Here is a 26661-nt window from a genome sequence, read left to right as displayed (position 1 = left end):
TACCTTTACATGAGGCAACTTGAGGCAACTGTTGTTATGATTTGGTGCTATAGAAATAAAACTGAATTGAACTAAATTATTTATTTCACCTTTGCTGAAGAAAATTCCTATTGCCTGGAAAATCATCAACTGAGATCCTAACATGGATCACAGACAATGGGAAATGGTGGGAAAGCTTATTAACTTCATTTGATGGCAGCTGGGACTGTATGTTTTTAACTTGGCTAAGACAGGAAAGATCATGGGCTGTATTCACCCTTGTTGTGTTGGCTATTAAACCTTGATTATACTCTAATTTAGTCAGACATGGACAGCTAGAAATACTGCAGCTGCAGGTGTTCCATCTATAGGCACATGTGTAGTTGGTGTATTTTTGTGTGGTCACAAAAAGCTTGGCAGGCACGCTGACATTAACAGAGACCTGCATGCTCAAGTCTGATGACAACATTTCATTCGAACCCACGATGATTGTCTGTCTGCACTGAGAGGTGTGTGCAGTCTGCTTTACTGAAACGAAAGCTATGCACACTTGATGTTTCGGTCTTCTGTCACATCATCAATAAGCAGTGTTGGGGAGTAACGGAATACATGTACCGCCGTTACGTATTTAAAATACAAAATATGAGTAACTGTATTCCGTTACAGTTACCGTTTAAAAAGGTGGTATTTAGAATACAGTTACTTTGTTGAAATAAATGGATTACACGGCGGTACTTCCCTGTTTCATATTGTGGCGGGTCAGGACTGTTTGGGTTTTGTTTGACAGCTACGTTCTGTTGTTCCAGGTGGCAGCGTTACGGTTGCCATGGTTACAGGGTGACGCTCTCTCTCTGTGTGTTTCCTGGGTGAGAGAGCGCCTGTTGTTGTTGTGCTAAGCTAATAGGCAGAATGCTACAGGTATAGCTCTAAAGAATGTAGCATCATAGGCAGTGTAGTCCGTGCTGCAGGGAGAATGGACTGTTGTACCCGTTATGTGTCTGTGAGCGAGGGAGGGAGAAAAAGGAAAAGTACGAGCTGTCATCGAGCAAAAACGGGAGCTGGAAGCATGTAAATATAATAATAACCACTGCAGCCAAGAAGAGTGCCTGACGAGCCCAGTTGTAAGTAAGCTATTAAGCTATTAAAGCTAGTTTTCGGCTACGAGCCCGACACAGAACCCACCGTATTAGCCAGAGGTCCCTTTACTGCGGTTCGGAGCCGCGGACCTTCAGTAACAGTAATAAATCACAGCAATAGTACATTCATGTAGTTGTAAACAGCATGATAATATATTAAGTAATCCAAAGTATTCAGAATACGTTACTCTCATTGAGTAACGTAACGGAATACGTTACAGAATACATTTTGGGGCATGTATTCTGTATTCTGTAATGGAATACATTTTAAAAGTAACCTTCCCAACACTGTCAATAAGCACAGGTTACTCAGTGCCACTGGAAGCCATGCTTGCCCATACATCACAATGTTTCACACAGGTTTTACAGATGATGTTGTGAGCGTTGAATCATGATCCATTCCAAACCTTCTCCATATATTTTTTCCCTATAATTCTGTTGCAGTTGTAGAGTCATTGATCCAATGAATGCTGTTTCTGAACTTTTCTTGCTTTTTACATTTTCTTTCTTTCTTTCTTTCTTTCTTTCTTTCTTTCTTTCTTTCTTTCTTTCTTTCTGTGATGGACTTGTAATGATACATATACCTCCTGAAAATGGTTCTTGTGAAGGGCTTTTTCTTCTCAGTCAAAAGCATCAGGCAATCATCTACCACTGGTCTCTTCCACAGATATCCAGGCCTTTTTATATAGATATTCAGCCTGTAGTGCTGACCAGCTCACTATATTTTCAGAATGAACTAGAACCGAATGAACTCTCATGTTTCCACTTTCTCTGTGATGGATTTGTTTTATTTTTGAAGTATGGGCAGAATTGCCCATTTCACACACATTGAGAGTTCCACTGAAACTGTTTCCAAAATCCAAATGCTACACTTGGAAATCAACTGCAGACCTTTTTACCTCCAAGTACGGGAAACAGCTTTTGCTAGAATTGTCCGATTACATTTGAGCCTCTGAAAAAAGACCGTCCCTTAAAATGGATGAAATTCCTAGAAGAAAAGTCAACACTTAAGGCCTATATCTATCTTAGAACTGTAACCTGGGTAAGTATAAAAAAAAAAGTCGTATCAGTGCCTGAAAATATATGAATGTTATGGTAAGATGAAGCATAGATCCTTATTCACCATTCATCATTGGCAAATTTTACTTCACATACATGTACAGATGTTTACACATGTCAATGTATATCACCATCTACACATATACATCTGGCATGCACTATACATATGTCCTGAATGTATATATAGAAGGGTGCATGTATTTATATCATGTGCAAATATACATAGGGGCACAAATATAAAGGATTTTTTATTTGTATAAACACCCTTCATTTGTGCCTCCCTCATTTTGTTTTTTGACTAGCTGCAGTTGTCATGGTGAAGAAATAACTGAAGCACCAGATTTATAAAATACAAAAAAGTGTTTGTACAGATTTGTGTTGAACTTACGCTTCACTTTGTGGTTTATAAATTATTGTAGTAGTGGTTTATGTTTGTATTTTATGTGTTTGTGTATCTAGCACACACGCTTGATGGGAGCTGTTTGTTGGGTTTGCTTTGGGTGAGAGGAGGTGTTCTAAATGTGTGACTCATAAAGCCTTCCCTTGTTTTCCTGTTTGATGGTGTAGCGCTCCTCCCCTGCATTTCCCCAACGTATTGTGACTGACTGTGACTCACACTTCTAGGAAGAAACACTTTTAAGTCACAACGCCACGTTAAAATCATGATCATACTTATTCATAGTTGAGCACAGAGCACAGCATACCATGTCTCCTTTATTTCCACTTCTATGCGCTGGAAAAATATTAGAGAATGTGCGTCTGCTGAAGATTTTGCCTCAAGCTCCCATATGTCGGAGTTCATAGTTGTTGACCAGCAAATCTGCATCTCCAGCCAACAGATGAAGAGCTTATTTTTAGAGTCATCTTTAGATATGAGCTCTTTCTAAATCAAACCAGGAAAAAAAATACACTACAAAGGAGTATTACAGCCACATGAATCGAGAACAGAGAATATATATATTTACTTTACAGAATAAATAGAACATTATGATATTAATATTCATTAAAATGGAACATCAATAATTTAGTAGCACATTGGGCTCACAGTTAATAACACCTAACAGATTATTGTTCGTAAAATGATCAATATAACCTTGACCATGACTTTCAGTTTTATTGTCCATAAACCTTATATACTTTATTCTTAGCATTCAAACCTCAACATTTTAACTCAGGGTTCTCAAGTTTTCAAACTTAATTTATAGCACTTTTTAACTACAGTGTGTAGAATTTCATCACTAGACGTTAATAGATTGTAGATTGCAGTCAACTAAATGCTGTTTTTTACACATTCTAATTCAAGTGCATTATGTTATCTATGGCAGCTGTTATAGGATAAATAGTTTTTTTACTCAGCAATAGAGATCAGAAACATTAAATTAAATTAAGAATGTACCACATAATGACACTGCTGTTGTTTCTGTTGTTAGCCACTGTTAGCTGCTGCCAGCTAGCATTAGCCTCTATTAGCTGCCGATGTCAGTCAAATTTTCTTTTAAGTGGCTCTAACATTGCTGGACTCAGGCACGTAGCGAATAAACTCTCATACGATTTAAAAATATAATCAAACTGTTTATCAGATTGAAAGTGTAATTTTTAGGACACTCGAGCCAAACATTAGCTGGCATAATGTTAGCTTATAACCAGCTATTGTTGTGCTTTAGTTTGTGGTGTTGTTGTCAGGTGCCTAGAAGAGAGGACCATCAAATTTGTCCAATTTGCTGAGAATAGGTAATTGCAACAATTTCAGGAATAAATAAGCATGTTTATGCAGTTTTTTGTGTTTAAAAGCATTGATTCCAGTTTCGGAGATTATGTTTAGCGTGAGGAGGAAGAGGATGATTTTTAATCCAGATGGCTGTTAAATTGTGTCTTTCCTTCATATTTTCACTTCTTTGGTGAGAAGGGGATCCCTTCTCATATGTATGATCACAGGTATGAGCAATCTTGAGTCTGAAGGTGCAGATATGAATAAAAATTTGTCTCCACAGCACACATACGCTGCTGCATTCTCTTATGTATGTGGCCGGTCTATAGCCATTTATGTAAAATGTGATTAGATGGAATGGTGCTTTCCATTCTATTCAAGAAGGTGGGGCCACATGGCAGCTTCAAAAAAACTGTGTATTTTTATGCAAGATGCAATTGCACACTAATCATGTATTTTTATGAGGTCAATATTATTTTTTCTATTAAACAAAGTTAAAAAAAAAAAAAAAAACAAAAACCCACTGACTGTTATTTTAATTTAACTTGCGATTTTTTTATTCTCAGAATGCAAAATAACTAATAAGTGAATAGATGTGTGGCGATACCACTCCTTCAGAAAAGACAGCATGGAATCAAGTACACCATAAAACTTATTTTTTGCAGCTAGTAAAGGGGGGGGGGGGGGGGGGGAATAGTCTTGAGTCACTTTCATCGTACCTAACATAAGAAAGTTTTTTATATTTGCCAGTGCAGATTAAGCCGCTACTCTCATGATGGTTCGCTGTTACCTGCAATGTGACTTGTGGCAGTTTATTCACACCCTGGCAACTCTCTGTCCTACCCTCCTCTTGGCACTCCTTCACATTCTTCTCTCCACTCTGCTGTGCACCTGTCTTTCCTTTTTTCTTTATTGACCTCGTCCAAAAGAGAGCAGCTATTAACAGAAAAAAGGGACAGGCAGAGTTAGAAACCTGCCCTGCTCTGACCTATTTTTGTCTGGAGATGGAAGGGCAGATCAGCAGCACAAAAGATCCGTGGCTTGTCAAGATGAAAGGTCACATTAAGACAGTTCAAGTCTGGAGCTGTCAAAAAGCAATGTGTGGCTGCCTGTTACAGTCGCAAAAAATGGGTGAAGACTGACGAGTGTCTTCTTCTATTCCCAAGCTTCTAAAGATGTCATCATCTCCCTCTGAGCCTCAGCATTTTCGAAATACGCTTTTTGGCTGTCATATTATCAGTGTTGGGAAGGTTACTTTTAAAATGTATTCCATTATAGATTACAGATTACATGCCCCAAAATGTATTCTGTAACGTATTCCGTTACGTTACTCAATGAGAGTAACGTATTCTGAATACTTTGGATTACTTAATATATTATCATGCTGTTTACAACTACATGAATGTACTATTGCTGTGATTTATTACTGTTACTGAAGGTCCGCGGCTCCGAACCGTAGTAAAGGGACCTCTGGCTAATACGGTGGGTTCTGTGTCGGCTCATAGCTGAAAACTAGCTTTACTTTGTTGTCTGGGTCAACTTTGCTAGCAGAGACAGAGAGAGGCGTTGAAAGGCTGCTCCAACAGAACTTATTGTTTCAGAGGAAAACACGAACACGGTGTTCAGTCGAGTCTTAATAGCTTACTTACAACTGGGCTCGTCAGGCTCTCTTCTTGGCTGCAGTGGTTATTATTATATTTACATGCTTCCAGCTCCCGTTTCTGCTCGATGACAGCTCGTACTTTTCCTTTTTCTCCCTCCCTCGCTCACAGACACATAACGGGTATGGCAGTCCATTCTCCCTGCAGCACGGACTACACTGCCCATGATGCTACATTCTTTAGAGCTATACCTGTAGCATTCTGCCTGTTAGCTTAGCACAACAACAACAACAGGCGCTCTCTCACCCAGGAAACACGCAGAGAGAGCGTCACCCTGTAACCATGGCACCGTAACGCTGCCGCCTGGAACAACAGAACGTAGCTGTCAAACAAAACACAAACAGTCCTGACCCGCCACAATATGAAACAGGGAAGTACCGCCGTGTAATCCATTTATTTCAACAAAGTAACTGTATTCTAAATACCACCTTTTTAAACGGTAACTGTAACGGAATACAGTTACTCATATTTTGTATTTTAAATACGTAACGGCGGTACATGTATTCCGTTACTCCCCAACACTGCATATTATGAAGGCGTTAGGAGACTACATCTCATTAAGACATAAAACTCACTTCATTATTTTAGGTATCAGGATATTTTGAACAAGCTTCATTTCCTGATTTTAAAAAAATATGCAGGAAATAAGTTTGGAATCATTGATTTCTGTGAGGCAGTATGAAAAGTGCTTGTCAGTGATAAGAAGAGGGCTTATCTGCCCTGCATGTCTGATCTGTTAAGAATAAAAAGGCAATGAACAATAATTTAATTCATATACCTAAAACCTCGGGTACCCTTACTTTGGTATCATTACATTAAAACAAGAATAATTACACCTTTACTCCGCTACAATTGCAGCAACATACACTTTAAATAAAGTTGTGTGTGTTAAATTTACATAAAAATATTTCTGAAGCAAGTTTACATAATGTATGTCTTTATTCACTGCTCCAAATTAGAGCTGCCTATTTTTCATCTATAAGTACGGAAATAACTCAAGCTCAAGTTCTTTGTCATCAGAGCTAGCGGGTCTTTTTCAGATGATATCTTCCAGTAAAAACTGAGTTTCTGATGTTCAGCTGGCTTCTGGTATAAAGGAGAATATCACTGATGTCAGGTTGCAAAGCTGAAAGTTCACAATTTTAGCAACAGAAAATGTTCTTCTTAAGGTTGAAAGAATGTCACCAAATATAACAGGAGCTGATGAAGGAGTCGCTGTCTAAACCAAAACCAAATGCAAAATGCCTGCAAAACCAAAAGTGTCAGTGTAATGGTGCCACTGGTGGAAAAGTTTTGGGAAGAACAAAGTCACTATTTTGGGAAAGACTAATATTAAATGCAAAATTTAATGCAAATCTAAGTTGTAGATACTGAGATACTTTAGTGGCATAAAAAGTCTAAACTTCACAACTGTCAGATTAATTCAATGACCAACATGAATGTCTTAATTCACATCAGTCACCAGTGGTCCAAAGTTTGCTTTAAAACCATCCATCAATACTTCCATCCATTCATTTTTTTCCATTCAGGGGTGGGTCACAGGGGTTTAGCCTAAACTAGGAAACCCAGATCCTCCCTCTCCCCGGCCACCCTCACCAGCTTAACCAGAGGAAAACCAGCACATACTGTGTCTACCCTAGGGCCTCCTCCTGGTAGGACATGCCTGGAACACCTCACCCTTGAGGCAAGCATCCTTATTAGCATCCTTATCAGATGCCTGAACCAATTCAACTGACTCCTTTGCGAAGGCAGTTTGCTTAAAAACATCTGGAATAGTTTTCCCAAAGACCCAACGTCAACCTTTTTCAAGGCTTGTGGACTATACTTAACAGCTGGTTCCGTGCTTTTATGGTGATTTTTCTGCCAAATATATATATATTTATATTTGATGCTTATGTGTAAAATTCAATAAAGAAGAACTGTGTTCACTCATCTCCCTGTTTTCCCAGGTTTTTGGCTGCTAGTCTATCCTTTATCCTTCCCTGTAAAACAGAATTGCTTTAGGTCAATCATTTTTCTGTCCACTTTGTCCAAGCCAATCAACCTGCTGCATATTGCGTACTTTAAATTGCACTGATCATCTTTCATCCAGCATGCAAACCACCTCCTCATCTCTGCATCACCCAAGTACTCAGTCTGTATCCTATCTTCACCACCACTACCATCTCGACTGCAGGGGGTCCTGATCTAATTCCTATCACTGCTGGGATTCTGTCTGCTGTGATGGCCCATCAGAGTCTGATTGCCAAATAGCATAACTGAATTCTGTATTGCAAAAAATCCTATTTATTTTATTGTAATGAGCTCTCCTTATTGATATATATTACTATTTATATATTCAGATTATTAAAAACCTCACAAACAAATGTGTAAAGCTTTATATATCTTTTTCCATTAGTTATAGTTGGCAGTCTAGAGCAAAATAGCAGATTGGGTAACACACTGGCTGCATGACTTATAAGGAAAAGTAAGTATTACAGTCTCTCCCTTGGCAAGACTTAAAAGCCTTAAGACCTAACAGCACACAAATCAAGGCAGGAAAATATTTCTCATCTTGCACATCATCATTCGCTAAAAGGGCACAGTATTCAGTATGTGCTCCCTCTGTGAGCATTGTCACATTCCCGATGGCACTACAGGATGAGCTCTTGCCCTTTTCTCAGATGAATATCCTGTTCTACCTGATATCAATGTGTCTGACAATGGAAACGTCGCAGTGTGTTTCTCTTTAAACTGCTCCATGCTCCCTGCTGCCTTTAAAGGATAAAACATGGTTCAGATACCCAGACACTCCTTTTCCTGTCCCTGACAGAGATTAAACATTTTACCTGTCACAAATGCACCCCAACCCACCTTGGTATCAGTTCTTCCACTTCTCCACCAACATACACAGCTTTTTGATGAATATTTCATATCAGCTGATGAACTGACAGACTGTGCCCACTTCTAGTGGCTGCGATGCCACAAGGCAAGAAGGGTTTACATCAGCAGTGACATCAAGACGTCTGAAAACACGGCACAAATAACTGGAAAGCATTTCAGGAACAAGTCCAGGGAACAGCAACAGCCAACGGCATGTGAAGGACCCACCACAGCGAGCTTAGATCCAAAAATATGACCACTTTCCCCTCCTTCATTTAACTGGTGTGAAATACACGGCAACCTCCCACATATCCAGTTTTTTTCTATAAACAGGAAGAGACAACACTGCTCAGAGTTGATGAACTTGATCTTAAATAGAAAGTTGTCTTTATATTTTTACAGTTGAGATTTGAGTTTGGACGTTCTCAGCTTTTTTTGAGCAGATTATGTATAGACATCATAGATATCACAACACTTTGCCTCTTTTATTATTAATAAACATAAAGTAGTGGAATGTGCAGTAACACCTCAATTCTCTTATTTCCACAGCTTTTATTGTTTTCTGAGGCTGCCATGGACACGCCACAGCGCTCCAGTATTTATTAGCAGTTCATTTTAAAAAGCCACAGGGGTGCGCCTTTATACTCTACCTGCTAGGTAGAGCAGGCTGAGCAAATCCAACATAGCCGTCTAGCTCATTAAAAATAGTAAAAAGGAATTCTAACATGGCACCTTATCTGCAAAATCTACCCTCATGTTGTTAAGTGGAAAATGTTTTTTAGGTTCTCTTTTTCCAAAAACAAAACTAAAGACTTTCTTAGGTTGGGGCTCAGACTAATGTAAACATCTACTACTGCAACCATGTTTTTTATCTATCCAATGGATCAAATTCAGATGACATATGGAGTCATTATGAGCTGTGCCTTTAACAAGCAAATATTAACTCACAGGCCAGGGATGCTGTGAGACTTTTGCTAGCAGCTCAAACCTTACCATCTTATCATGTATGGAAGCTTACACTGAAAAAAAAACGAATTAACTGCGTTTTGCCATTCATAGGTCAAAGAATTCAGGCTCTCAAAAACTTGACTTGCTACTTAAATCACTAATTTATTTGAAATTTTTAGATAATAAGCGGAAATATTGACTGATTTTTTGTGTTTTATTTGTTTTATTTTTAACCAGCAGCGAGCTACTATAGAAAAACTGAGGCAAAATTTTAAAAAATGTATTACTAGTTAGCTGTTTTAATGTCAGTGAACCAACTAATATTGATGTTAATTCTTTTGCACTGTCTTGCAATGTTTCACTATAGTTCATTCAGAAAATGTGATTAATATCATAATAATATTGTTGACCGTGCTATTTGTAGTTCCACTTAAGCACTAAAAGTCGACATGAGCACATGTTTACAGTCAATCCTTAATGAATTATAACATGAAAATGTACAAGAACCCACAGTTGTATAAAGCAGTGGTTATCACTGTTGCCTAAGAACAAGGAGGTTCCTGGTTAAGACCATCTGGTCAGATAGAGGCTTTCTGCGTGCAGTTTCTGTGCTCTCCCTCTGCCTCCATGGGTTCTCTCAGTGTGATCTGGGTTTCACTCACGGTCCAAAGAAATGTATTTCAAATGGTAATTTAAGCTGGTCATAGGTGTAGATGGAAGGCGGATAAAGTGGTCACCTTCATAGAATAAAGTGCTGTATTAAAAGGTGTCAGAAAAAGGGTAAATTTGGCTTCAATTGTGGCCAAGAGAGGCCAATAAGACCAATAAATTGTATTTTATATTTTTAATAATGTCCATCTCTTCAAAACCCATTATGCCAGTTTCTCAAACTTTGAGAAAATAAGTGTTTTTATTTGCTTGTTTCTTTTTTCTACATTGATTTGGTGAGTTTGGTGGTTTTATATCAGGATAGTTCACTGATTTATGGATGGCTATGCATGAAAATGTTACTAAAGGCACGTGAATACGTTTGGTTGTTTTTTGTTTTTTGTTTTTTTTTACGTTTTTGAGTCATTCTTGTTCTGGAAATTCATCACACTGAGGCACTGATAGACATCTATCATATAGACTCTATGAGATAGACTAAAAGAGGCAGAAATGCACATCTTATATTATATGTTTAGTAATACATCATATCATCATGATATTGTAATAATAAATATAAATTTAGCACTAAAAAACTGTTTCAACCATTCATTGTGGCCTGGGATTTTCCTGACTTGAAATCATCCTTAAACATACATTTAAAAAATTGATTTTTCAAAGGTACGCAAAGGTAGGCAAGCTATCTTGTAATTTCTTTAAGTAGTCTTTTGAAGTAGTTCTCAAATCTTCTCTGGGGAGACCAGTTTGTTCCAGTGTATGTCGTTCCATTGATGCTTTGACTTTGAATGACTTGGCAGCATGTTAGAGATCATTGTCATGCTGAAACATGAAGCCTGATAGTATTGCATGGCGGATCAAAATGTGACAGTATTTTTCTGCATTGATAATTTCATCATTTTCAACTCGTTCTGAAACACCACTGGCTGTAGCCTCAAACCATGACACAGCCTCCACTGTGATTTCACAGATGGGTGTAGTTACTCATTGTTGTATCTCTTTCCTACTTCTTTGTTCAACAACGGTTTGAACAAAACATTTAAAATTTGGATTCATCACTCCATCAGACCTGCTGCCACTGATTTTTGAGTATAGTTCTTGTGTAAGTTGGCATACTTCAGCCTTTTCTTTCTGTTTTCCTACCTTAGTAATAACTTTTTGACTGCCACCGTTCAACATTTCTGAACCAGCTTCAGTGACACTTCACTGATACACACTTTTATTTCACACTTCTGACTTGCTCCATAAATACAGAGATGATTGACAATGGTTTGAAACAAACCTGCACTTGTCCAGCCTACTTTAAATTTTTGCAAGAATATCGGGTTCCTTGGAAGCAAAATATAATGAAATGAGGAGAGACTCAAGACTTCTGCACAGTACTGTACGTTAATACTTGTATTGTTGGAAATACTTCAGAATTAATGTAGAAATATGACATAAATGGCAGGTTTACATTAGTGATAGTATGAATTTAAAGAGTACACTTTCAGCTGCTTGCATCCACATCAGTGAGAGCTTCGTTTCCGTCATCGCATCGCAACAATGACTTTTTTGCTGGAAGCATGCTGCCCTCTTTCTGTTAAGGTTGTAAATCAATCAGATAGATTTAACAAAAAGTGTAAACCAGAGAATGCCACGGATTTGATTACCAATAAAATGTTTAGTTGTTCAGACTGATAAGATTGATAAATGTTAAGATTTGCACTTCCACGTCTTCACAGTGTAAGTAAAAGCTACAGCGCTCTAACGAGGGTCACGATCGCTACTTGTCTTTCCTGTGTTGTTCTCCTTCCCTCTCTTTCTCTGGAGGTCCACGTGTCTCCCTGAATGCTGTTAAAGCTGTGTTACCTAAAAGAGCAGTTTTCTGTTTTACAGATGGAGGATTTAGAGCAGAAGCACAGGAGAGGCACAGGAGTCCACCATCAGACACATGCTATCCATTAAGAGGCCTGCCATCAACACACGCTACACTGCACCTGGCCAGCATGTCAGGAGTCCTGGAGGAAGAGGCGGAAGCCCAGAAGAGTAGCGGAGGTAGCAGGGGATTGAAAAACAATGGAACAGGAAAGAGGGTTGAAAGAGGAGTTTGGACGATGACGGTGAAAGAACACAGACTGGGTGCTGGGGAACAGGTGCAAAGTGGGGTGCAGCAAAATTACCTTGCTGCCTCCACCTCTGCTCTATTTTCTTTTTCACTGTTTGTCTTTTAAAAATATCATTTCTACTCAGGTGTTTTTTGGGGTTTTTTGTGGAATCCATCTCATAGTCTCAAATCCCCAGTGCTGTCAGCATAAAAAGCAGCCACCTTGTTGAAAATATGAAACATACATGAAACACGACAACAAAGTCTCACTGGGGTGTACATGTGTAAGCTCTATGTGCTTTTGTCAGACCTGCAGCAGCGCTTCGGCTTTGCTGCTCTGCCGCGAATGCCACAAAAACACATCTACGGTGCTCAATGGTAACGCTCTTCGGTGTTGAAGCAGAGGAGCTTCACACCATGACAAACTGCACAGAACAAAAAATGTGATAAATTATTGAGCAACTGGTGTATCTGGTTTCCTCTGCTGCACATTCCAGAAAAAAACAAAAACAAAACAAAAACCCCCACAAAGACTGTAAACTTGTATTCTTTTACTGGGATTTGGAGCTTGTATCACCACCTAGGCTTGAAGCCAAACACCACCTACTAGCCAATACGTTGCCAGTGCAACCACCAACACCACCCACACGCCGCCCTCCCACTTCCATTTCTTTGGTTCTCCTCTCAGCCTTTGATTAAATAAAAGAAAGGCCATGACCCCAGCTCTACGCACGGGATGATTTCCATCATGTCATCCTAATATGTGTTATTTTATGTGAACTGGAAGCTAACAGGCGGCCACCGCTAACTTCATGGCTCAGCGGTCTGTGCTGATTCTAATCTGTCATTCTAAATACAATAGAGACTTTCTGCTGAGAGTGGCATTAAGGGAACTAGAAGGGGGAGAAAACAATAAAAACCCAGTTTATTTGGTGCAGTATACCCTGTTATATATCAACACTGTTAAAAAGCCTTGTGGCTAGAAGTGTTCACGAATGAAGGGCTCAGGTTTGTAAGTTTGCCTGCACGGAGACAAAAGGATGGAATTGACTTCTCTTCTTTTAGTTGGCAAACAAACTGTATGTTACTGCCCTAAAGTGTTGAAGAGGTTCGAAACAGACTTTTACGATCTGACTCTGCAGTTCTTCTAAGGCTAACTGCTCCACAACTTTACTTTTGTTTTAGTACATCACCAGTTTACACATTATAGTTTTAGAACAATAGTCTGGGCTCGCACCTGGTCCACTACACACTGTTAGAGTCAGAGTGAGAGGAATCCTATTCACACTAAATGCAGGACAGAACAGCTAACCATCCACAATGAACTCCATTTAGCTGGGCATACAGCATGGTGCACAATGATTTGTGAAGCATAAACAATTTGTTACATTAATATTTGTACCATCCATTCTCTTCCACTTATCCAATTCAGGGGGGCTGGAGCCGTGCCCAGCTACCATAGGATGAGAGGCAGGGTACACCCTGGGCAGGTCACCAGTCTGCTGCAGGGCCAGCACATAGAGACAGACAACCATTTGCACTCAATTTAGATTCTTCAATTAACCTAGCCTAGCTAACTGCATGTCTTTGGACTATGGGAGGAAGCCAAAGAGAACCCACATTAACAGGGTGGTGGAATTGAATTTAGGACTTTCTTGTGGTAAGGCAACAGTGCTAACCACTGCGCCACCATGCTGCCCGAACAGCTCTATATTTAAACAATTACAACAGCTTATTGGATAATGCTACTCATTTTGAAAAGTAAAGAAAGCAAGGCATCCCTGTTTGAAGACAGCAGGAGGATTAATTTCTTTACTTCAAAACTCTGATAAACTTGAATGCACTTCTTGCCAGAAGTAATATCAATAACGGGAAAAAAATCCATCAACACCCAGAACTGCTGGTGTATCCGCTGAAGTAAGGCTGATGGCTGAGGAGAAGTAGCAGGTCTAAATATTAATTCATTAATGTTCATTAATGTCTGAGTAACACAGACATTTCTACTGATACCATCTTCATCTGATCAGCAGCTTCATTATGTCTTAAAATATGTGCTTGTTTGCCTTCACACACATATGAACTTGTGTGACATCCCATTTTTAATCCATGGGGTCTATTATGATGTCGGTCTATCCTTTGCAGCTGTGACAGCTTCATCTCTCAGTGGAAGACTTTACACAAGGTTTAGGAGTCTGTTTATGGGAATTTCTGACCATTCTTCCAGAAGCATTAAGAGTTCCTTTCACCACAACTAAAGGGATCAGTTCCTGAAAAAACAATCATGTTTGTCTGCAAATACTTGCCAGCCACTAGTGGTGGTAAAATTTGAATAAGGTACAAGTTCCTAAGTGTTGCAGCCAATGTGTGTTTAAATAAAAGCAAAATGTTTACAGCTCGGAGAGTAGCTGGTCAGTGTTTGCACACAAGTTCGTCACTACCACAGCAATATGCTAGCAACCAAAGCAATCACAAACAGTTGGGGAATACAAGCTTTTCCCTAGCCACAGGTGGATGCATGATTGGGGCCTTATTCACTTGAACTTACACTGTCACCGTGATTGTCAGCCACCGAAACGGAGGACAAGTTGACCTCAAGAAGTCAGTGTCTGCATATCTGCAAAACCTCAAAAGGTTACCAGAGTTTTTAGGTCCTCCCTGGGGACTGGTGACAACACCAGCACACCAACATTATTATATTTAATCATAGTGCTTCTTGGAGTGACTTTACTTTGATTTAAGGTTCACTGTGGGTAACAATAAGAATTTTGTCACCTATTTCAAAATTCATGTCAAGAACTTAAAATTGAAACTCATCTGCAGCTTCATTTAGAGCCTATGTCAAAACGGTGTCTCAGTCTTGTGTAATTGTGTTGTACCTGTGAAAGCAACAGTTGAAGCGAGTCACTAAACCTCACCACTAACAACTAATGATTCAGCAGCTTCTGCCAAACTGTCTCTTATCGATTCTGTCTGAACATGGTCTGCCCAGCATTGCTCCATAAAGTTTTCTGAGACTATATCTATGCACCAGTACTCTCTTGATATTTTGCTCAAATGATGACAAACAGCTATATTAAAGCAATAATAGTTCGAGCTGCCTTGAGCACCTAATCTATACAAATATTCCAATGTGACAAATAGGCATTGTAAGCAGAGTAAATGGCCCTGCTTTGTCAGGTTTTTGCAGCTGAATGAGAACGAGAGTACAAATTTGAAAAGTTTAGGCAGAGTGCTCAAGAGTGAAAAATGTGGAGCAATGGGAGCTGGAAAAAGAAAGAACTAACGGTGCATTTAGCAAGTCCCAGAAGACGAAAGGAAAAATAGAGGAAGGAGAAAAACAGGTGTTCAGAGAACGAGAGAGGGTGGGAAGATGATGGGAGCAGACTGAAATAGTGCGTGTGAATGTAAGAGCAGGACGAAGAGGTGAGCTGATGATGGAGAGGGCCACCCAGAGAGTTTCAGTCCATCTCCGAGTGAGTATGTGTGTGCGTTTGTTTATGGGCAGGTAGGGTCAGGACCGATGTGAAGAGAATGCAAGAGTGGGAGCTTTTGTACATTCTGCTGTAAAAAAAAAAAAAAAAAGTCTGAAGGAAAAGGAGTCCAATGGAATCAGTAAAAAAGAGATGAGAGGAGCAAGCACTGCTTTAATCATCCTCCAATCCAGCCCTCTTTTTCACACTTTAAAAAGAAAACACCTCTCCTAGTGCTCTTATATCACTGCATACCAGTCACCATGTAAACTGCCTTGTAGGAGTCTTTTAATAGATAACACTGTGCATGTACAACCATGCATGCTGCTGGGGATCCACCTCTTTGCATGCCGTTGGTGCAGCAAGAAATCCACCTCTGCAGTGCACGTATCTCCACGGGGAAACCTTGTGTATACAAAATATAGAGATTACACTGCAGCAAAATAGCTATTACCAGCCCACAATCTGCCGCATGCTCCTAACTCCTTGTCTGCCAAGTTATACAGTGTGCAGTCTATGTATTACTCACTCCGACTACAGTAGCTGGTTTACCTTCTTTTTTGATGAATCATCAGAATATTTTTTTATTGCTAAATTTACCATGCATTATTTCAACCAGAGCACAAACTGTAAATAAAAGGTGGATGTAGCTACCATATTGCCAGCCACTGGTTTATGCACTAGTATAACATTTTGGTTCCTGCTGTGATGATTTTTGGAGACTGAAATATCTATAAATAAATATGTATAAATTTCACTTACTTTTTGAGTTCATTTAATAGGAAAAATGTGAATAGCCATCGCCATTCCCCCTAACTGTATTGTAAGTATGTGACTGAGACCAAGTTAAATGTGGAGGTGAATATAACTCTTAAGAGGGAAATTTTAATTTGAGTTAATTTGGCCTCAAAATATGACACTGGGGCTCTGACACTGGAAAAAATGCATAACACAATTACAATCACCTATTGCCAAAAGATTAGAGAAGCGACCCTCCCGTCTCCAGACAGCTGACAACGAGCTTACTAAACAAGAACAGCTGGTAAATTATAAGTGATTGTTATGTCAGCTAATGTTAGCCTAACGTGAGCTAAAAATTTAATTTTCCCCAGTGGTAAACAGTATGAATCAAACTGTACTGTGTCTCATATTGTATCAAATGTATGTTTATTTTCTAAGAGTCCAAGTCCTACAATCTTAGATCAACTTTAAACAAACTTTCACTAATGCCAGCTAACAACAACTAACAGCAACTAACAGCTGCTAACAGCTAGTTGACAGCAGCTAGCGTCAGCAAAACAGCAGCGCTTTACTGAGAGAAATGTTCAGACTATCCTCAACAATCAGGCAGCTTTCACAAAGTTTTACAGCCTCCAACAGAGTAAATCGATGTGGACACATATTGACAGCTCAGGTCAACACTGGACTGTTAGCCTGCACTCAGAGTTGTTTGTCCTACAGTAGCCAACTTTATCTAGGACTATGCACTTCAATTGGGAGGAGTAGAAAAACAGAATTCAGTTGACTGCAACCTTCACAGGGTGAAGCTAATATTGTTAGCTTAGTTAGCAGTCTGCAATCATAAACTGTATGAGTACAATGGACAGACACACTAGTAATATTAGTAACAGACTGAAATACTAGAGTTTCACTTCCCAAACTGAGACATAAAGTTCTAGTAGTCAGCAGTATGATCAGTCCCAGTAAATATCTTTTGAGCTACAACTCTGTTATAAAAATGCTTCAAAAGACGTGGCTGCTCACCTATTTCCCAAGGGGTTAGCAATGCAGATGAATCCAGATGTTTGGTTTGGCATTCTATTCCCGCCTTAACCCTCACATTTATTTCGTATCATCTCAGGACAAACACTAGGAGTACACTAGCTTGTCACCCTCTGAGACTGGGTTTATGTCTCCTCTCTGTCTCAAACATTGAATCTTTCACAGTGAAATAGGTTAACAACCACACCATAAAGCATTTTTAATGCTGTCGAGTTTTGGCTTGCTTTTGGATCAGCCACAAGTGATCACTCAACAAAATGCATCTTTTGAGATTTTTCTTCATTGTCAACAAATGTCATGAAAAAAGAAAAACTATCACCTACTGCTTGTGCTCTAAAAATTTGTAGCTGCATCCTGACACTGTTTGTCTTATTAATCTGTCACTGAGCCGATTCCCATAAACACATAGATTTTATGCCTGTAAGCCTGTACTGTCTATCATTATCTTCTCTGAATACAGATACAACATACAACACCAGATCTGTACTTTAAGGGAAAATCCTGGTTGTTATTGTGACATTTTGAAGAGATTTTTGATTTAATATATACAGGTTAGGTAACCTCACAGCAGAGCTTTAAACAGACACGGTGACACAAAAATCAAGCAGCTCTAAATTGCTCTGCCAACAAACTATAACCTTCTGCTGGTCTTTTCATATCATCTTTATTACATTCACTGTCAACATAGCAATGTCTAACCTGGTGAATCTGTCAGTCATACAAGGCAATAACACATTCAGTTTTACTAGCTAAGGTCTCAGAACAATCTATATGTCATATAAGACACTCATTCAACTACAACTAAGCCACCGAACTTGCACAAAAAAGAAAAAAAATTAAAGCTAGAGCACAGCATTGTGCTGTGGGTTCTACTTATAGAGTTAACCAGATGGACAGTAAAAGAAGTCATCTAGTATAATTCGCTTGATCACACCCAAGATACAGCCTTACAGCATCTGTTTTGTGGGTCAGCGTTTGCCTTTGTTTGAGCGGATTTAACAGTTAGCTCAGTATTTCTGGCTATTGACTGTCTATCTCATTCTCCATACATTTGACCTTGTGTGCATGCAAAGGTTTGATTGCGTGGGGAGGAGATGTGGTTGGCTACACCGGGAGACTTCGTGTGACTTGGTAAGCTATCAGCTATCCACCATTAAACACTCTGGCCTATTTATAGCAGCTGAGGAGGCAGCTCAAGACACTGATGTGATGCTGAAGTGTTCTCTGTCTAATCTCTGCATGTCACTCTGGTGTTAATGAGGCTTCTGAGACCGATGTGTGTGTGTGCGTGTGACACATTCAAGAGTTTTTTTGTTTTTATGTGCTGTGTGTCAAAGTGAATTAAGAGAGAAAACCGAGTAATAAAAACTATGTGAAAGATCAAAGTTCAAAACAAGTTACACAGTTAATGCTGCATTTTGCAGGAAAGCTTTAGCTGTGTTACAGCAGTGCCCTCTGGTGGAGACATTTTTGCCTGTAAATCATCAGACTGAGAGGCAACACCAAAGGAACGGATGTATATATACCACAGAAATGAAGGTTTACTTTCAAAAATGTGAAAATTTGTCCACGGATCTACAAAAACAATGAGATTGATGTGCAAGATGTTACCCATGGCCTCTCATTTAATTTTTTTAAGCAAAGGAGCTCAGGGATGATCGAGATGTGAGTTAGTCATATTTGGTTCAGTTTAATTGTGGCACCCACACTATCAAAACTGGAAGTGCATAAAAGCTGATGTCTGACACATTATGGCTAACATCCTAATTTTAACCTTAACAAGGGCATGAAAATTACTTCTTTACAGTATTGCCTCAGTCCATTGAGGCATTAATTTATGCACAGCTGTACTCCAGCAGTGGAGTTAAAGTCTGGATTTTTGATTGGGGCATTGTGGAGCCATGATTCTTTCTTTTTTTCATCCACTCTGTTGCAGATTTGCTGCTGTCATTGGGATCATTGTCCTATAGCATGAGCAGTTTGGGCCAAGCTTTAGCTGTCACATTTGACTCTACAGAGGAGTTCATGGTTGACTCAGAGAGTGTAAGGTGCCAGGTCCTATGGCCTGAAAAACAAGCTCAAATCTTCCCCCCTGCATCACCGTGCTTGGACAGCTGGCTTGAGGTGTTTGTGCTGATATGCCATGTTTTGGTTTTCACCAAATGTGTTGCTGTGTGTTATGATCGAACATCGTCACATTAGGCTTGTCTGGCCAGCAGACATCATTCCCTAAGGCTTGTGGTTAGTTGAGATGCAGCTTGGCAAACTTCACAGTGCTGCCATTTTATTCTTAAAGAGAGGAGAATTTCTCCTACCAATCCTTTCAAACAAGTCATACTTGTCATACATTTTTAACTAAATTGTCATGGATTTTAACACTTAACATGCTAACATGTCTGACACACAGCTCTTGGGTTTTTCACAATTTCTTTGCACAGTATGAACTTGGGGTGAATTTGGGGCATCCATTCTCAGGTAGGTTGTTCTCACAAACACCTGAGTGCTCCAGACCAGCGAACTGCCAATATGTCTGCTTTTATTGAGGAGCTCCCACTTGCTGATAATCAGTTAATCAAGTGCATTTAATTAGCAGTGTCTGGCTGCTACTTATCCTCTTGGTTTTTATGTAAGCAGTAGTTACACAGCTTATTTTATTGCCATGATATGGGTTAGAGTATTTGGACATCTTATATTTGTTTTTATTAGTCTCAAGGAAATGCACAACCATAGTTTTAAGGCTCAAAACTACTTTGGCCTTTGCACACTTCTCTTTTTTGACTCCTACACCCCAAAAGGCCAAATTATACAATTAGCTGTCCTAAATAATAGCAGCATGAAAAGGCAAAAGGTGCGTTTTTAACACAGCAACCACATTTTAATGACAGAAGTCAGACTGGACAGTTTAGTTCAACTTGTGAGGAGACCTGTAAAAAGCATTTAAACTGGCAGAATGGTGAGTTTATATCTGGTGCTCCACTGGTTTAGATAAGAGTAATCAGCTGTTCTTCACAATCGAAAACACCTCTACACTGAACCACACAGTAGATTAGCATTGAACAAAAGTTTCGTTTAAACAGCAAATTTGCTGGTGTCTCTCCAAATGGCAAAGGATATTTTTTGAGGTGCAGAGGTAGAGAGAGTATCACCTATCAGATAACAAATAGAAAAAATGTCCACAGAATATATTTTTAAATATGCTATTTAGGTAACAAAGGTTAAAACAGTTCTTATCTCCAGCCTTTACAGAATGGGATTAGATTACGAGCAGAGACGATAACATAGAATTGAACACGGTAAAACAGGATTAATTTGAAATTAATGAAAGGTGATGTTGATATCTGTGCTGCTGTGAAGGGCTGGGAGAAATCCTGCCAGAACCAGAGACCAAAGATAAGTGCTAGCTGGGAGGGAATCACACTGAAAAATGGGAAATGACAGAGCAAAATGGAGGGGATAGAGTAGACACACAGAACAAGATGGCTGAGTGGGTAGCACTGATAGAAAAGGTTGTGACTTGTGATTAGGGCACAGAGGATGAAAGGAGTCAGAAGAAAAAGAGCACAGACGGAGAATGAGTCTGGCTGATTGGTTTCCATGGTAACTGCTGATGAGGTGTGTAGGGCTCAATAAAAGAGCAGGTCCTTCTGGCTTGGTATGGATCACTGTCACACACACACACACACACGCGCGCACGCACACACACTAAAGATGTGGAGGGACATGTTTGATAGGTATTGTCAAAACTGTTCCTACTGCAGGACAGTGAGAAATTATTAACATTCTTCATGCAATTTAAAAATATACATCACTTAGCAACAACATTACAACTACTGCCAGCAGAAATAAATAACACTGATTGGCACATTACAGGGCAGTGCTCTGCCAGGAATCCTCAGGTGCTGGCATCAATGTGGATGTTACCCAATCTAAACATGCTTCACACTAATAACACGCCCCCATGGCTTCCTCACTATACTGGTCTGCCCCACTGTAACGCATAAGGTGCTTAATAATTGCTCAGGGTTGCACGCCCCATCCTGTAACCCTGAGATTTGAAAACTCTGCTGCTTGTTCCTGATGATACAACAGGGCAATCTTAGAGGTCCCATGTCTGTGCGATGACAGGTTAGAGCTATACAATACTAAACTGATGGTTTCAATGTAATAGTTGATCTGCGCATCCAACTCCCATATTATGACATCCAGAAGAACTCTGTTAAACCACAGTCTTTTGTTTGTTTGACACTATAAAAGCTGGACAGTCTGAAAAGTGAAAACAATGGGGAAGTGCCTTAAACATGAATTCTTCTTTGTTGCCATTAGGAAGCAGTAGTTGTAAAAGCAAAAAATATTTCTGGTATTAAAGAACCTTTACTTTGCCCATAGCAAGCCCTTTCTCAATGGTGTGTTAGTTAGCTAAATCCAATCTGAAAATGCTTTTTAAAGCTACAAGTTTCTGTTCATTTATCAAAGGCCTCAGTATTTCTGTTTATCCATTTTTCTATGACTGGTTAGTGAGTAACTACTACTTCCCAACTAACCAGCCAAACAACTCCTGGCGGGAAACCTATTTGTGAAATATTAACTGTAGTTTGCTCACACTGCTTCCTATGGGTCAGTAAGCAGATTAGGCACTGTAGCAATAATTGTGGTTACTCACCATGGCTGGTAATCATTATCATTCATTATTTTTGAAGTAATTAATTAAGAAATTATTTGTTGTCTTTTCTTTCTTTCTTTTTTCCTTCAGTTTCAGACAGGACTTAAATTCACCATGAACTGGAATATACTGGGATACAGGATGGCAGTAGTATCCTATGAAGGTAAGCATGGCGAGCAGCAGTTGCCAGGTGACAACTAAGAATAAACATGAATTAAAACCTACCAAAGTAAGAGTGAGGTCTGTCCTTGCATTTCAAATTACATTCTGTCATCAAGAATTCTTCCTGTTTGAATTTATCCTTTCAGTCACAGTTGGCTGTTGTCTCTGGAAGCATGCTCGTACCTCTTGCTTGGCTAAGAGCCGTTGAAATCTGTAGTGTCTGTTGATTTCATTTGCATGTCCATGTCACATTACTAAATGCTATAGGCAGCTTGTAGTATCCAGAGAAGTAGCAACACAAACCCTTGACAATCACAGAATATGCAGTCATCTCCAAGAATCATCCCTCAATCACTGTTGCTTCACATTTGCAACATAAACTGCTAAAGCACCTCACAATCAATAATGTAATGTTATTTAAGGCAGTGTAGTGGCTCAATAGTTAACACTGTCAATTTACAGTGAGAAGCTCCAGGGTTGGGAACTTGAATGCATGAAAAACATCCAGGTAAAATTATGAATGTAACTTGGACTCTTTGAACTAACAATGGGTTTGTTATTGTAGCTGTGTCTTTGAATTTAAACCACACAGGCAGCTGTCATATTATATGGAAGTTTGGGCAAGAAAACTCTGTTAAGTTTTTTTTTTCCTTGCTCGCTTAGAAGGCACCTTCTAATGCCATATTTTAGACGTAAGAGTTAGAACTGTTCTGCAAAAAAAAAACAACAACTTTGATGCCTCAAAAGAAATTCGACCCTTAAAAAGCAGTGGGAGAGAAAAAAAAGCTCTGTGATGTTTTCTGTCTGCTAAGCAACAGTATCAGTAATGAGACAACCCAGTTTATACAGTGACTCAGTGCTGTGATTTCCAACTTGCATCAATATAAGTCTGTTGTAAGGGTATGTCTAACTGTAGAATGACTTGTAAACACTATTTATCTCTAGAGGCTGTGTACCTGCCCACAGCAAAGTATTTCTGCATCTAGTATTACCATTCTCAGGGATAAATGTTTTAGTAGATCATCCACTGCCATGTCATTCCCATTGCCATTTTACAGAAAGATCATCATCAAACGAAACACATCGATTTAGTCAAAAGAAAAAAAAAATCCCCAAACTTCTTTTCCAAATAACAAAAGTCTGTTTGTAGCTTGACAACCACAAATACATACATGCAGTTATTTTCTGTTTACTTTTTCAATATGCTTTAGACATAATGAAACTCAGTGAATCCAGGGGAAAAATTCTAAAACATTAAACAGACGGAAAATTAACAAAACAAGGAGGGTTTTTAGAAAACACATTCTCCTCCAAGGCCTGTGCCCTGTTTTGCAATTATAGACAAAGAAATTCATATCCATCCCAAAACTTAATTGGATCTTTCTTTACCCATGTTCAGTCATGGAGAGGATAAACAAACAGCTCTCATTCTGGCAGAAAAATAAATCTGGGCAAATTCAACTGGCTACAAGTAAAGTAAGAAAACTGTGAAGACATAGAGAATCAACAATCGAAAGACTAAAATAAAGAGAATTAAAAGAAAAAGCAGGCGCCATGTATTAGTAGCCTAAAATAGTATGTTTAACAGAGGTGGGAGGTAACGAACTGTACTTAGCTAGAATTTTCAGGTATCTGTACTTTACTTGAGTATTTATTTTTCTGACAACTCTTTACTTTTACTTCCTACATTTTTAAACAAATATCTCTACTTTCCTTTTTAAAACAGGCTCATTACTTTCGGTTTGACACATTTGAGGGGAGGGGAGAGCCTGTACTTTTTCACTTTTACTCGAATAGAAGTTAACTCAGTACTTCAGCTTTTACTGGAGTATGTTTTAACACTAGTATCTGTACTTATACTTAAGCACAGAATGTCTGAGTGAAGTAACTAGGAGTATAGAAAAGTACCAATTCAAAATTGCTTCCCCAAGACTGCTAGCTATGCTATGCTTCCTACATCAGTGACCACTCATTACTAACATGGTGAAAAGACCACATGATTAAATTGTCTTCATTAGTTTATTATATTTCAAATTATGTTAAATGGTGCACATCTACAATATAGTATTTCACATGTGTGTCAAAGTGAGTCCTGTTTAATATTACAGTGTTAGCTTAATTAGCTAGCTTGCAGCAGTGGATTAATTCTGCTACCAATAGTTGCCATAAATGGGGAGCCAGTTATTCTTAAATACAGAATTAACAGTTCAAGAATTTAGATGGAGGCAGGACTTAGCAAACCATCAGTTTGCTGTCCCTCATTAGTGCTCCACCAGTATTGTAATTTTCAATGCAGTAATGAATTTGGCTAATAGCTCATAACTTTGCAACTGTGCCATACAAGATTTAAATCATTCTCTTGTTTAAACGTTGCTTAATTTGATATATAGAAATATAAAATAATAGCTTTAGAAGCTTTAAGCGCTACCTGCACCTTTCTCTGCCATGCCAAAGAAACCCTTTTTTCACTACTCTGCCTCTACATTAAAACTACACTACACTACTCTACATTTCTTTCAACTCGATTACTTGCCAGGCTTCTCTATCACAGTGCAATCATACACATACAGACACACATAGATGAAGAGTTAGCAAGGGAATTGACTGAGACCTGAAGGCTGAGCACCAGTGTGTGGGAGGCATATGGCGGAGTGACCTAATGGAGAGCTTTTAGAGTGTATTATGACCAAAGACACCAGTGTTTCATTGGTAGCCTGATGAAGGGTTTGGCTAGTGTAACTACATTATTCAGGTCCCCCTTTGAAACAGTTTGGTACAGTAGGTGCACAGCGCAAATTTGCTGAGCTGTTCAGATAAAGGGCAGCAAAAGGACACCAGGATCCCCCTTTATTTCTTACTCTTGCATCCACATATAAAACAATGAATGCACTAACAGCTGAAGAAAGGAAAACAAAAGATCTCTAACACACCCATTGAGTGTATGGATGTTGGACATTTCTGCATTGCAAATTCTTTTTTGGTTGATTTTATGAGATATTGAAATATTCTAACATACTGGGATTATGAGTTCACTTATTTCACACATAAAGTGATATTTCACTTTACATGCAGTGCATGTATAGAATGTGATAAAGTTTATTTTTTGAATTCAATTATAAGGAGCAAACCCTTTTGTGCTATTCTAATTTTCTGAGCTGTACTAGTACTGTATTACACTGTCACATTGAATTGAAAATGTGCATCATGAGGGTGTGTTTAGATCTGACTGAGTTATGTCTGCAGGAAAGGATGAATTTTGACAGAAATCAGCAGGCAAAACAAGACATAACTTGTTTTTGGAAAAACAGCATTTGTCAGTCTTTTTCACCCCACATACTGTGTTTTGTCTCATGTCTGTTTTTGTGTTCTCTTCACTCTGCGACTCTCTTCGTGTCCTCTAGAGAGGTGCATTTCATTTCAAAAACTTCACCTAGTTCAAAGTTTCTATAATGAGACCCATCTACAGATAAAGTGAAAATTATATACAGCACATACACTGTGCGCTGCACATGTATTGTCAACACTAAACAGAATCCTAACGTTTAAATCCAAAAGGATGCTGTGGTTGCACCTGGAAAGCAATGGTGCAAACAGCTTCTCTTATCTGTAACAGAACAATGCTTTAACTGCAAAGACTGCTCCCTAAAAAGCTGATGGTTGGCTTAGATGAAGCCAATGAGCTTCTGGACCGCTAGCTTTGTCTAATTAGATTGCAGATCGTCTGATTACCTCACCAGTTTGTGCTTTTCACCACCTCAGTTTCAAATGGCTGAAAGCTCTGGGACTTCCACAGCCCTCTGAGTCATCTGTCTGACTGCTCTCACAAACAATGTAGAGCACCCTTTCCACAAGGGATGTAGCGGTGTGTGTGTCCATGCATGTTAGCATGTTTTTCTGAGAATTTTCAGCATGCCACAGACAATAACCTTTGGTGTGCCCAAACCTAAATCCTGCAGTACATCAGCTGAAAATCCACTATGTCTCTGCTGTGACTTCCACAACTACCTCGATGAATCATGCAGTTCACAAATGTGCTGGAAAAAACTTCAGCATGCCACAGAACAACTGTAGCCACTTTACCAAGCCACCACTTCCCCTGGTGCTGGAACAGAGCAGAGCGCGTGACACAAAGTGAGAATGTCAGCAATTTGCTGAGCTGTCCCAAACTCCACTGTTGAGAGCCTGAAAAAATGTTACCGCTGAGGCTGAGACTGTAGGGATGTAAAGAGATGAAAGCGCTTAAAGCTGGGCGTTAAATAGTGAGTCACTTCTCAGGTCTCTCCTCGCTAACACGACGGGCAATCTCAGAGATAAAACTGGAGTCAGCATGAAACAGGAGATTTGGTCGAGCTTTTTGCATGATCTGCAAAGTGAGGTGAGGAGTTTTCTGGTGATTTCATCAGTTCTATTGAAAACCGTTTTCCTTCCTAGTGTAACACAGGATTAGTGCAGAAACTGCAAGCCATACATCAGCATGTCCATACT

The 26661-nt window shown here is 39.2% G+C and overlaps 1 protein-coding gene across 7 annotated transcripts in view; it reads right to left on the bottom strand.

Moving 5' to 3' along the window:
* plppr2a (phospholipid phosphatase related 2a) overlaps positions 1 to 26661 on the bottom strand; it is a 78429-nt gene that overhangs the window by 44404 nt on the left and 7364 nt on the right. For 2 of the 7 annotated variants that reach the window (XM_085155845.1, XM_085155843.1), the window contains exons 1-2: positions 6064 to 26661; positions 30 to 5107 (exon numbers count right to left, since the gene is read on the bottom strand). The exons of 4 other annotated variants lie outside the window; for them this stretch is intronic. The gene's annotated coding sequence lies outside the window, so the exon portion shown is untranslated. One more of the 7 variants, XM_085155844.1, reaches the window with a different exon arrangement.

This window comes from Neolamprologus multifasciatus, chromosome 4, assembly GCF_963576455.1.
Source record: "Neolamprologus multifasciatus chromosome 4, fNeoMul1.2, whole genome shotgun sequence".
Taxonomy (NCBI): Eukaryota; Metazoa; Chordata; class Actinopteri; order Cichliformes; family Cichlidae; genus Neolamprologus; species Neolamprologus multifasciatus.
Note: the sequence above shows the minus strand (reverse complement) of the source record. Positions and strands in the feature narration are given on the sequence as shown.